A 13331-nucleotide genomic window follows, 5' to 3' on the forward strand; every position below is an offset into this window, starting at 1 on the left:
GGACAGGTAACACACAGGCATCAGTGGTCAGACTTCTCTCTCAGGGCACACAGCCTCCACTGCACCACATCCCCTGAGCTGGAGGGACCTTCCTTAAGGTCAAGAGGGAAGTTTCGGTCTCCGTGGTCTATGTAGTTCTTGGCATGTCTACCAAGACTGCCAATTGGTGGTGGTAGTTTTTGTGATGCCTGCTTGAATTTCTGATTGTATATTCTCATGAAGGAGACTGATTTTCTGTGGTTTATTTCTCTAGGCATTGTGAAGCGGCAAGAGATCTTCCTTTCCCCTTTACGGGAACACTTTTCTCTCTCCATTACCCTCTCGATGATGAAGGGATGAGAGAACAGAACTGCATAGGTGTGGGACGACAGCCAGAGTTTGAGATGATAGCAGCCACAATGATGCTGCCTTTGTTACATGGAAAAACTAAATTAAAGTGTTGTGAATTGTAACTCACAGAAGTGTGAGGTTCTTTTCAGTAGCTGTTTCTCTGCAAACGTATTGTTCTCTTCCTCTGTCTTGTGATTAATTTCTCGAAGCATCAGCTGACATCAGAAATGTGCTGACCTCACAGCACTGGTACAGTGAAGACAGAAACCTGTTACTAACTCCAAGATATTTTAAAGATACAGGATGGAGAATTTGTATTTCCCCAGCACATTTCATTTTGAAGGATGCCAAAACACTTTATGGAGTGGGCATGGGGTAGAGTTGTGATGAATTTACTTTCCCAAATGCGTTAGAAACCAAATGTCAGGTTTTCAGTTTGATCAGATCTCTGCTATAAATGCAGATAATAAAACAAGTGACTTAAAAGAAACAAAAAAAACACCAAAATGTTTATTCTAGCAGAGTTTTAAAAGGAAAATCCATAAAACCATAATACAAAACATATTGTAATGACCTACGGCAGAGTGTGTGTGCACCAGTCAGAACTGCTCAACTGTGTGTCAGGTCACGTATTGCTGACACCAAATGGAAATTCTTTAAATGGTTAGATTAGAGACTGTGCTTTTGGAGTAGGAGGGTCTGAGTTTTACCCCAACTGTTGCTATGAAGTTCCAAGCAGCCACAGTAAAATACTTACAACAGTGATGTCCTAGGTAGCCATATACTTATTCCAATATCTATTTCATGTGATAGTTAGGAATGTGTGTTAAAAAAGAACCTGAGATGTAGAACATGCATATTCTGAACATTTCACCATGGTAGGGAACTGCAAGATATTAGTAAAATACAATATATAAGAAGAAAAGTAAATTTTGACTAATGCTTACTTTATAATTTGCCTTTGGAAAGTTTTAGAAGTGTGTGCCATAAAGATTGAAATAAATTTACAAGAAATCTAAATTGACACAAAGTCAATGAACTCTTTCTTCCTGATAGAAGCCAAGGACTTCAGTTTCACATCCCTCTTTAAGAGCCAGGGCAAAGACTGCAGAAGGCTTTGCAAAGTACTATAAGGATTGACAAAATTCAACGTTGTACCCCTTTGCTGAGAACTTCTGGACATGCAAAACTAGAGCCAAACTCAAGTGCCATAGCTGACGGCAGCTGTCCTAGGATGTTCTGAGAGAGAGGTGGTGTCTGTTCAGGACCTAAAGCACAAAAAGGGCTTTTTAGGTTAAAACTAACTACCTGCATCTGACCAGGTTGGAAGCTGGCACAGTTTAGGGAGCACCAGTGGAATACATTTCATGCAAAAAGCACTACTAAGTAAGCAGGTAAAATGCAGTGTCAAAGTAGTTAAAGTTTCAAAATACAATTCAGGCTGAGGCCAAGAACTTAACAGGACTCAATAAAGGATTAGGCCTTATATGAATAAGAACATCTACAGTTGTTTTAGATAGGATACAAATATCTAAAGGATATAAACTCTAATGGTTCTGGGCATAAGCAATCCCTAACTGCCTGGGGTCAAGAAGAAATTTTCCTTAGGGGCATATTATTCCATAATAGTCCATTGTGTTCGTTTTACTCCCTCTAGCATTTGGTACTAGCTACTATCTGACAGTACACAGGATGTGATAGACCACTCATCTGCTCTGGGATGTCAGTTCAACTGTAGCCCTACATATGAAGCACTTAGCTCTAGTTCAATCTGGGGATCACCAAGGCACACCAAACTGTGTTATGGGGTCCACATCTTGAGAGGAATTGTTACAAGCTCCCTAGTCAAGTATAGATGGGAAGTGGAGGCAGACTGCTGCCATCTAGACTTTCAGAAGCCTACTAGGTCCAAATGTGTGCATGGTTTGATAGAAATCATCATACTGAAATACTTTTGCAGAGCTTTGTTATGGGCTGGGTAACAGTACATAAAAATGTGCTGAAGTGGGGAGCTGACTGCAGTGCCCCAGCAATTTGATCAGCTACTCAAAACAAAATCCTAGGTGCTGAAACTGGCTAACTAGTAAGTCACCATTCTAGGTGAATTCTTTCACTCCTTTCTGTACTGCACAATGGTCCACAATTCTCTTTCCACATGATCCTTTGTGTTGAAATTTGAAAGACACAGTGGTCCCTGGAGGTCCTTTTCCCCGGGGGTCTATGTTTGGTCAGCATTTAGGTCACTTGCCTGTTGTGTGTATAATCTGGGATTGCTTTACGCTGTTGTGGTTATGAGCTGCTATGATTTCATACGGCTTGTTGACTTTTTCTGGATGAGGTTTGTACCAAGAAAACTACCATCTTATTGCTCCATGCATGATGAGCCGCATGGTCTGAAGCAAGGAGCATCTGGCAAGGAACCAAGACATTTAAGCTCTATTCCTAGCTCTGCCACTGATTTGCTGTGTGATCTCAAATTGTTTGATACCTTCATGCCTGTTTCCCCTTGTGTAAAATGGGGGGTAATTACTAAGGCTGTCAATTAATCGCAGTTAACTCATGCGATTAACTGAAATTAATTGCGATTAATCATACTGTTAAACAATAGAATACCAGTTCAAATATATTAAATATTTTTGGATGTTTTTCTTCATTTTCAAATATATTGATTTCAATTACAACACAGAATACAAAATGTACAGTGCTCACTATATTTTTGAGTACAAATATTTGCACTGTAAAAATAAAGTATTTTTCAATTCACCTCATACAAGTACTGTAGTGCAATCTCTTTATCATGAAAGTGCAACTTACAAATTTAGGTTTTTTTGGTTACATAACTGCACTCAAACAAAACAGTCTAAAACTTTAGAGCCTATAAATCCACTCAATCCTACTTCTTATTCAGCCAATCGCTAAGAGAAACACATTTTTATGATGTTTACGGGGGATAATGCTGCCCATGTCTTAATTACAATGTCACCTGAAAGTGAGCACAGGCATTTGCATGGCACTGTTGTAGCTGGTGTCGCAAGATATTTACTTGCCAGATGCGCTAAAGATTCATATGCCTCTTCATGCTTTGGCCATCATTCCAGAGGACATGCTTTCATGCTGATGATGCTCGTTAAAAAAATAATGCGTGAATTAAATTTGTGACTGAATTCTTTGGGGGGAAATTGTATATCCCCTGCTCTGTTTTACCCGCATTCTGCCATGTATTTCATGTTATAGCAGTCTCAGATGATGACCCAGCACATGTTCATTTTAAGAACACTTTCACTGCAGATCTGACAGGCACCAATGTGAAGGTACCAATGTGAAATTTCTAAAGATAGCTAGAGCACTCGACCCAAGGTTTAAGAATCTGAAGTGCCTTCCAAAATCTGAGAGGAATGAGGTATGGAGCATGCTTTCAGAAGTCTTTAAAAGAGCAACACTCGGATGCAGAAACTACAGAACCCAAACCACCAAAAAAGAAAATCAACCGTCTGCTGGAGGTATCTGACTCAGATAATGAAAATGAGCATGCGTCGGTCCGCATTGCTTTGGATTGTTATCAAGCAGAACTCGTCATCAGCATGGACGCATGTCCTTTGGAATAGTGGTTGAAGCATCAAGGGACATATGAATCTTTAGTGCATCTGGCATGAAAATACCTTGTGACACTGGCTTACAACAGTGCCATGCAAACGTCTGTTCTTACTTTCCAGTGACATTGTAAACAAGAAGCAGGCAGTATTATCTTCTGCAAATGTAAACAAACTTGTTTGTCTGAGCGATTGGCTGAACAAGGACTTGTAGGCTCTAAAGTTTTACATTGTTTTATTTTTGAATGCACGTTTTTATTGTACATAATTCTACATTTGTAAGTTCCACTTTCATCATAAAGAGATTGCACTACACTTCTTGTATTAGGTGAATTGAAAAATACTATTTTGTTTTTTACAGTGAAAATATTTGTAATCAAAATAAAACTAATTGTAATTGAAATCAATATATTTGAAAATTTAGAAAACATCCAAAAATAAATAAACGGTATTCTATTATTTAATGGCATGATTAATTGTGATTAATCACCATTAATTTTTGTAATCGCTTGACAGCCCTAGTCATTATTTGACAGCCCATGTGAAGTACTTTGAGATCTGTGGATCACTCATTCTGTCCCAAAAATAGGCTGTTTCATTCATTGATTATATATATTGAATGTCCATCCACAGGATTTTGTACTATCAGGGCATTACACAACTAAACAATTAAAAAAATTATTAGCAGATTTGTGCACAAATAGAATCACTTAAATTATATACAGTAGCGCTATCAATATGCTTGGGCCTTTAACATTAAGATAGAATCATGTACATGTAGTAGCTGACCTGTGGGAAGAATACAACATTTTTCTAGTGAAGACAAGGTTCTAGAGAAAAATATCATAGGATCTCTGAATGAAGGGCTGTGTTTTATAATTCATCCAACAATGGCTGCTCCAATTGTACAGTGCCCCAGCACCAGAATTACCACTTAACTCTGATTTGGGAAAGAGTGCCCCTTATTGAATCAGTAACCCATTTCATTATGTGGCTATCCCTTAGATCAGTGGTTTTCAACTTGTGGTCTAAGATTTCCAAAGGGGTCTGCACTTCTATTTGAAAATTTTTAGGGGTCTGTAAATGAAAAAAGGTTGAAAACCACTGCCTTAGATATCCCCTCCAAGTACTGACCAGTTTCAACTCAGTGAATGAACTTGTTTGTGGGGGGGAGGGGAGAGGAGAATAATCTTTTCTCTCATGTTAGCCTTGAGATGTTGTCAGGATGTATTGATAAGGAATCTGTGTAGTGAAATCTGTAGCCAGCTCTCTGACTTAACCAAAACTTTTTTCAATACATATCAAGATGATTTTTTTCCCTTGAGACAGTGGCTTCTGCACCCACCTCGCTATAACAATTACACCCTGCTGCTGTAGAACTTTGATTTCCGGGGTTATTTGTGCCTCTTATTCTTGGTCTCTGTGTGTTAAATGTCAGTGGAAGCTAGGAATTTGATTAATATTATGCAGAGTCACTATACCAGTATCAGCAAGCTGCAGCTGTTTGTGTTGGAACATATACCCAAAACAACACCCTCAAATACCAATATCAAGGATGGCTGCCACCATAGCATAGTGGCTATGCAGCTTCCTTTGAATTTCTCTGGGACTTTCCCCATTCTTTTCTTGTTCCTACCCACTAGCCTTACTTGCTCTCTGCAATCTTGTTTCAGCTGCCTGCCTCCCCACCCTTTCCAAATCACAGTGGCTTATTCATATGTATGCAGTGGCTATTGACAGCCACTCTTTGATATTCAAATGAATTCCCCAAAAGGCCTATTGTCCTTTTCCTAGTGAAAACCAGGTTTGTTGTTTAGACATTAAGCATTCCCTTGTAGGAATGTGAAGCCTGAATGTAGCAGCAGTGAGCAGCTAGTAAAGTGAAATGGAGCTGTCTAGGTCCACTGCCAAAATGGAGTGAACTGAAGTGAGGGAGGTTAGAACACTGCATCAATGCTGAGAAAAGAGAGAGACCATGGCTTCCTAACAGGGAGAGATTCCCTTGTGATCTCTCCACCCTTTCCTTTCTACTTGGTTCTCAAATTTTCATTCTGCCAACTCCCACAAGGAACTGGTCCGCTGCAGTACAACAGCCACTCAGCTACACTGTTAGTATAAATGAGTGTCATCTGCCCCATCTTACTTGTGTTCCTTTGTGTTCTTCCCTTGGTTGGTGAGGGAACTACACACTGTGGCCCATGCTATGATATTTGAGAAGCCCTGGTATAAACAGTTCTGCTGCACTCCTGAATCTGCCCAGTGGAGCTGTTAGGTAAAAAGCAAGTCCTTACTCACCTCTCCAGCACCCGAGTTCGTGCGGAGTTGGTATGGGGCTCACAATCTGTCAGAGACCAGACACCAATTCGTTGATCAACAGGCTCACACTATCCTTAGCTTAAAAGGCTTCGGAGTAAGTGTGGCAAGTTTATTAGGGGTGAGCATCAATATTTATACACAGAAGTAAACAAAGTGATTAACAGATCATAATGGTCATGCATAATCAATCAAGATTCTACAGGATAAAACAGGTTCAAATGTAAACTTAAAAAGACAAAAGGGGAGATGGCTACTTAAGGGGAGGGGGGTGTTATGAGTAGTTCGTAGGTCAGAGCTTTGATTAAAAGTTTCAGACAGAGACATCAAGTCTGGGTTAAGTTTAAGCTCATCAAAAGTTCAGACTCAACATTCCTCCATTTGTAGCTTTGGGATAACTATTTACCAAAAGCTACACCCCATTTTAAGGAGCCAAGGGCCGCTTGGCAATTTCAGCCTGGGCCAACTCGAAGAGAGTAAGGCCTTTGGCTGAAGTAGGAAAAGAATAAACTGACCCACATGAGTCTATGAGGGAGGGGACACACTGAATACAGCAACACAGTATTATAAGGATTACTATGGCCCCAACAATACCCACCAAGAGTTTTTTAACCCACCCAAATCCAGGCAGCCAATTCCATAAGGCTCCCCACCAATCATAAGGTGGCTGGCCAGAGGAGTAGTTCTTAGCCATTTCCCTTAGATGTTTGGTACGTTGAAAAGTGTCAGGGTAGGTGTCATTTACAAAAACACAGCATTCTTCATTTATGAGGGCGCAAGTTCCTCCCTGGGCTGCTAACATTATGTCTAAAGCCATTCGGTTTTGCAAAGCTAACTGGCGCAGCTGGGACATTTCCCCGGCCTGATTCTCAAATAGGGTCGCAGTTTCATTGGTTAAAGATTCTAGTAGTCTCTGTAGACGGATGACACCACCCCTCAAGCTAATGAGACCAGCCCACCGCTGCCACGACAAACCATCACGGATATTAATATCTCTGAAGGTTTCACGGATGTTACGAACGTGGGGAAAATGAGGGGGAGTGAGGGAGATGCGAGAAGGCGGTGTTAGCCACGCTAAATAACATGACCCTGCCCAATCAGGGGAGAGAAAGTAATAAGCTTTGGGCCCGCACACCCAGTATGTTCCATACAGTGCGTTTCGGGTATTCCATTTCTCAAAGTAGGAGGTAACCCACCACCCGTTGGACCACTGTTCCCCTGGTAACGCAGAGGGGTCGTTGTGCGAACTGCAGAGGCACAATTTGGTATTGGTGTTTTCAAAGTGCAGTGTAGTACTGCTTGAGCAGTTGTAGAAGGCAATCGTATATCCCTTAACAATTAGTTGGACACCCTCGTGATCTGAGCAGGGCTTCTTAAAAGCTGACTCTGAAGGCTTGCCCACCCATGAAAAAGTTGGATCGGGGTGAGGGATCCACATATGGGATAAGTGGGATGCGCAAGGCTTGAAGCCAAGATTTTTACTAAAGGCGGTGCCATTAAAATACATGTTGCATTTACTTGTTCCCACAAAAGTTGACCCCTTTTCTTTAACAAAACACAGTGATCCTGTCTGATTGGTTACCCTGAGATATCTGTTAATTGGCACTCCTGTTTTGTCCCATGTAAGATTGTGTTGGACTGGATCTTTTACTCTAGCCGGTGGCATCCAAGTCATATTAGCAGTGGTCAGGGGAATGGGTGTGAAGGGGAGTCCCTGTTCTGCATTTACTGGAAATTGAGTACATACCCAGCAATTACTTCTATTTCCTAAAATACGAGTTTTAACCTCATGGGAATATCTAATAAAAGCATTATCTTCATAAGCAGAAAATAAACTAAAAAGGCATAATAAAAAACATACAGTTGTCAGAATAAAAGGTCCTCTCATTTTTTCCGAGTCAATTTAAGTCTGATGTCTGAAAGAGGTAAGCTGGTCCACTGGTCAGAGGCAGTGTCCTCAGTGGTGGCAAGAGCTGCTGGTCCGTCACTGTGGTCCACTACGGCTGGCTTGACGTGGGAGTGGTGGATCCAGGATTTGCGTCCTTCCAGGAACACTGCAGTCTGGGTTGTTAAAAGAACCTGGTGGGGTCCAGTAAACCTCGGCTGGAGGGTGTCGCCACGAACGAACTTTTTGGCCCAGACGAAGTCCCCTGGTTGGAACGGGTGGATCTGTTCTTCCAGCGGCACGGTCTGGGAAAACTGCGAGGCTTTCCAAAGGGTACGGAGGCGAGCCTGTAGGGAGAGAAACTGGCACACGGTCATATGATCCCCTCCCAATAGTGAAACATCAGCACGTGGTAGCGCCCCGCCTTTGAAAGGGGGGTGTCCATAGAGCAGTTCAAAGGGGGATAATCCCAATACACGGGTTGGGCGAGTACGAAGGTGAAACAGGACCAAGGGAAGTACCTGAGGCCACTTTAACCCTGTTTCCTGACAGTATTTAGCCAATGTAAGCTTAAGCTCCCTATTCATACGCTCAACTTTCCCGCTAGACTGGGGGTGGTAGGGTGTATGAAAGGAGTGTGAAATGCCCAGTCCTTGTTCTAAACGGCCAAGGACATGACCAGTAAAGTGGGGTCCGCGATCTGAGTCAAGCACGAGAGGGATGCCAAAACGGGGTACAATGTCTCTAAGGAGAATCTTCGCCACTGTGGCAGCAGTACAATTAGCAGTAGGAAAAGCTTCGACCCATGAAGTCAGAGGGCAAACCAAAACAAGGAGGTGCTTTTTCCCAAAAGCTTTTGGCATATCTGCAAAGTCAATTTGAAGATGTTGAAATGGAGCAGCAGGCGGAGGTCTTCCACCCTTAATTTTGTTAAGAGGCGGAGCAGGTCCATTACGCTGACATGTGCTGCATGCTTTCACTATTGACAGGCAGTAGGGTTGAATGCCTGGAGCATACCAAAAGCGAGCGATGGTGTCCACAAGGGCGTGCGTGCCATAGTGACCCCCCTTATCATGGTGCCAGCGAACTGCCACGGGGTATGTGGAGCGGGGGAGGCAGGCTCGGCCATCCGGCATAAGCCAGGTCCCTTTGACCAGAGTGGCTCCGAGGCTCTCCCACAACTGTAGTTCAGAAGCGGGTACTGGTACGGGGTGCGGTGGAGTAAAGGAGGAGGTTACAATAGCCAACGTGGGCATGGCTAAGGGTAAGACGGCAGCCGTCTTGGCGGAGGCGTCAGCCAGGGCATTCCCACGGGTGACGGGGCTATCATCTTTAGTATGGGCCCGGCAGTGAACTACAGCCAGGACCGAGGGTTCTTGGAGGGCGTCCAAAAGCTTGTGGATGAGGGGGAGGTGCTGAATGGGTTTACCGGCAGCTGTCTGGAAACCTCGAAACTTCCAGAGATGGATGTGACAATGCACAACTCCAAAAGCATACTTGCTATCAGTAAAAATGGTAACGGTCTTACCAGCGGCCAACTGGCAAGCTCGGGCCAGGGCATAGAGTTCGGCGGCTTGGGCTCCCCAGTTGCCTGGCAGTGAGGCGGCCTCTTGAATGTCCCATTTAGAGGTGACTGCATAACCGGTGAAACGCTTGCCATCAACATAGAAGGAGCTTCCGTCCGAGAAGAGGATGCAATCAGGGTTGTCCAGTGGCACGTCAAACAGGTTGTTCCTTATCTGTAAGATGCTATAAACTACTTCCACACAGTCGTGCTGATCCTGGAGGACTGGCAGGTCAGGAAGCAAGGTAGCTGGATTAAGGGGCCCACACCTTTCAAAAATTAGGTTAGTGTCTTCTAAGAGTTCGGCCTCTAGCTGTTGCTGACGATGGGCCGAAAAGACTTGGGTTGTGCCCCTACGCAGAAGGGCTGACAAGGCATGAGAGGTCCAAACCGTGGTAAAATGACCCAGGGTCAGGCTCTTTGCCTTTGTGATCAGCAGGGCAGCTGCTGCCAGAGTCCGGGTGCAGGATGGGGTTCCCTGAGCGACAGGGTCGATCTGCTGAGAGTAAAAAGCAAGCGGGAAATGGTGGGGCCCGCTCAGCTGGGTAAGGACGCCACTAGCAATTCCGCCCCTCTCGTGGACAAAAAGGTGAAAGGGTTTGCTGTAATTGGGGGGGCGGAGAGACATGGAGGAGGCCACACTGTCCTTGAGTAACTGAAAGGCTTGGATCGTGTCTGGGGACCGCTGCAAAGGGTCAGGAGCAAGGTTAGCAGTGAGTCGGTGGAGCGGTTTGCTTAACTCCCCGCAGGACGGCAACCAGGGGCGACAGAAGCCAATTAATCCTAAGAAACCTCGAAGTTGTTTCTTGGTGTTTGGCAGAGGGCAGTTTTGGATAGTCTTTATGCGGACTGGGTCCATTTGTCTCCCCTCTGGGGTTAACAGGAAGCCCAGATATCGGACCTTCTGTGAGACCCACTGAATCTTGTTAGGGTCTACCTTGTGGCCTCTGGTGTGTAGGTATAATAAAAGTGCCTTACCATCGATGCGGAGGGCAGCTTCTTCGCGGTTACCTAATAGGATGTCATCTACGTATAGACTAACGTGGATCCCTGCGGACTGGTGAAGCCTTCCAAGTCGTGGCGGAGGCATTGGCTGAAAATCGTGGGGCTGTCTCTGTAGCCTTGAGGAAGTCGTTGCCAGACATAACTTTGTCCCTCCCAGGTGAAACCAAAGAGATACTGAGAGTCTGGGTGCACAGGAATGCTGAAAAAGGCTGATTTTAAGTCAATAACAGTGAACCACTCAGCATCCCAGGGGATTTGGCTGATGATAGTAGCTGGATCAGGAACTACTGCATGAAGAGGGACCACATACTGATTAACAACCCGTAGATCCTGTACAAAGCGCCAACGAATAGGGTCTCCGTCCTTTTTAGGAGGCTTTTTGACAGGCAGTATAGGGGTGTTACAGGGAGTGCGCTGAGGGCGGACTAGCTTTTGTGCAATGAATCCCTCGATAATGGGGCGGATGCCCTCCCAGGCTTCCAGCGACAGGGGGTATTGAGGGACTGACGGGGGGGGGGTTAAGGAGGGCTTCACTTGAATCCTTACTGGCTCTGCCGAAAGGAGCAGGCCAACATCAGTGTCAGAAATTCCCCAGAGGGTTAAAGGCAAGTCAGTGAGGTCAGGGGAGAGAGAGGGGGGGGAGTTTCCCAATTACCCTGAGTTGGGGCCGAATCTCCTAACACTGTCATCAATAATCCTACCCCTTCAGGAGTGCAGGTTAAAGTAGCCTCAAGCTTACAGAGTAAATCCCGGCCCATCAAAGGGATCGGACAAGCTGGGGAAAAAAGAAAACGGTGAGAAAAACATTTATCAGCATAAATAACATTTAGAGGCAAAGTGAGTCCCAGAGACTGTGGGTTGCCCTCCACCCCAGTTGCAGTTTTAACCTCAGAGGATAGCCAGGGAGAGGGGGCATGATTTAAAAGAGAGAAAGTAGCTCCAGTATCAATGAGGAAAGAGACAGGCAGTCCTTGGACTGAAAGGGTTAGACGAGGCTCTTTGCTGGGAGGGGAGAAAGTGAGGAAGGAGCCAGCTAAAGACATTAAGGAAATAAGACCATCACATTGTTTGCCTTCGCCCCCGGGGTACCGTCATTGAGGAGGCTGAGTTTGCTGCAGCTGCTGCTGTTGCCCATAGTTGATCCAGGCCTGAGGAACGGGCTGGGCTGGTGGTGCAGGGTTGTATTCGTCCCTGGTGTAAGTATCTGCGGATGCGACCGGACCCTCTGGGCGTCCCCAGGGGCATTCACGTTTAAAGTGACCGGGCTGTCCGCACTGAAAACAATTTCCTGGTGGCTGGGGTTGCCAGGACCCTCTTCCCCGAGCACCCTGAAATCCCCTGCCACGGCCACGGCCTCTGCCTCGAATACCGCCGCGAAAAGCTAAAGCCATCAACTTATATTCTTCCTTTTTCTCTTTCTTTTTACTACTTTCCCTTTCTTTCTCCCATGCAAAATCAGCTACATCCAACACTGAAGTGACTGACTCACCTCCCCAACCAGGGCGAAACTTTAAGAAATAATCCCTTACAGGGGGCACTGACTGATTCACAAAAAATGAAATAAGAGTAGGGTGGTCTGTTTCTCTCTCAGGATCCATCTGAGTGAACATTCGGGCCCCCTCCAATAGCCTCGACCAGAACTTTCTGGGTGGTTCATCAGATTCCTGCCGAATCTGCATGAACTTAGCCTGATTAGGCGAGCGACGAGCCATTTCTTTGAGTCTCTCTAACAATCGCTCTCGATCTGTTCGCAGCTGAGTCAGCCTTGGCTGACTCCAGTCTAGGGGATTCCAGCCAGCGGCTTGATCCCGCCTATCCATCCAAGTGGTATTAACCGCATCGCTATCCCCCCATGTCCTTTCTGCCATGCACAATCTACTACGTTCCTCTCCGGTCAAAACTCTACTTAACAACTGATCTACATCCGTATAAGTAGGATTATGACTTGAAAACAATCTTTCTAAAAGTTCTGTGATCTTTCGGGGATTTTCCCCAAAGGACCCTGACAACCGTCCCCACTCTTTCAAGTCCCATTCTAGCCATCCTTTATATTCCACAATATTAGTATGTTGTAACTGGCCATTATTGTCCACAAAAGGTTGGTCGTGCACCTGTAAAGGCATTTCTCTACTTACACCTTTATTACTCACAAAAGGTTTGGCGGAGGCAGCCTCTGGGCTATCCTCAGGGGAGGGATATGCATCCTGCTGCATCTGCTTGATCTTTTGCCTAGTAATTACTCCTCCCGAGGTGTGCCCTTCCATTTCCCCCTTATCCCTCTGCAGAGATTCCGATCTGGAGTCCTGCAGATTCCCCTCTGCGCTCTGGAGAGAGTCCCCCTGCGGAGGAATAGGGGCAGGTGCAGTGGGGACCAACTGACGAGTCAAAACACGCCGTGGTTTACACCCTTCATCGAAATAACATGGAGGGGATTCACTCTCGGGAGAATACCTGACTGCCATAATTTTTAAAGATTTCCACAGCTCTGCTGCTGTGTCCCAACAAAACCAGTAACATAACTGTCCCGGATGGTCTTTTTCGATCTGGCTCCTTACTCCTCTTAAGGCAGCCTGTTCGAAAGAGCCATACGAAGGCCACCTCATCTCCGGGTCGGCCAATACCGCGGTATACCCAGTCCAATTCC

The sequence above is a fragment of the Emys orbicularis genome, chromosome 1 (genome assembly GCF_028017835.1).
Source record: "Emys orbicularis isolate rEmyOrb1 chromosome 1, rEmyOrb1.hap1, whole genome shotgun sequence".
Classification (NCBI taxonomy): Eukaryota; Metazoa; Chordata; order Testudines; family Emydidae; genus Emys; species Emys orbicularis.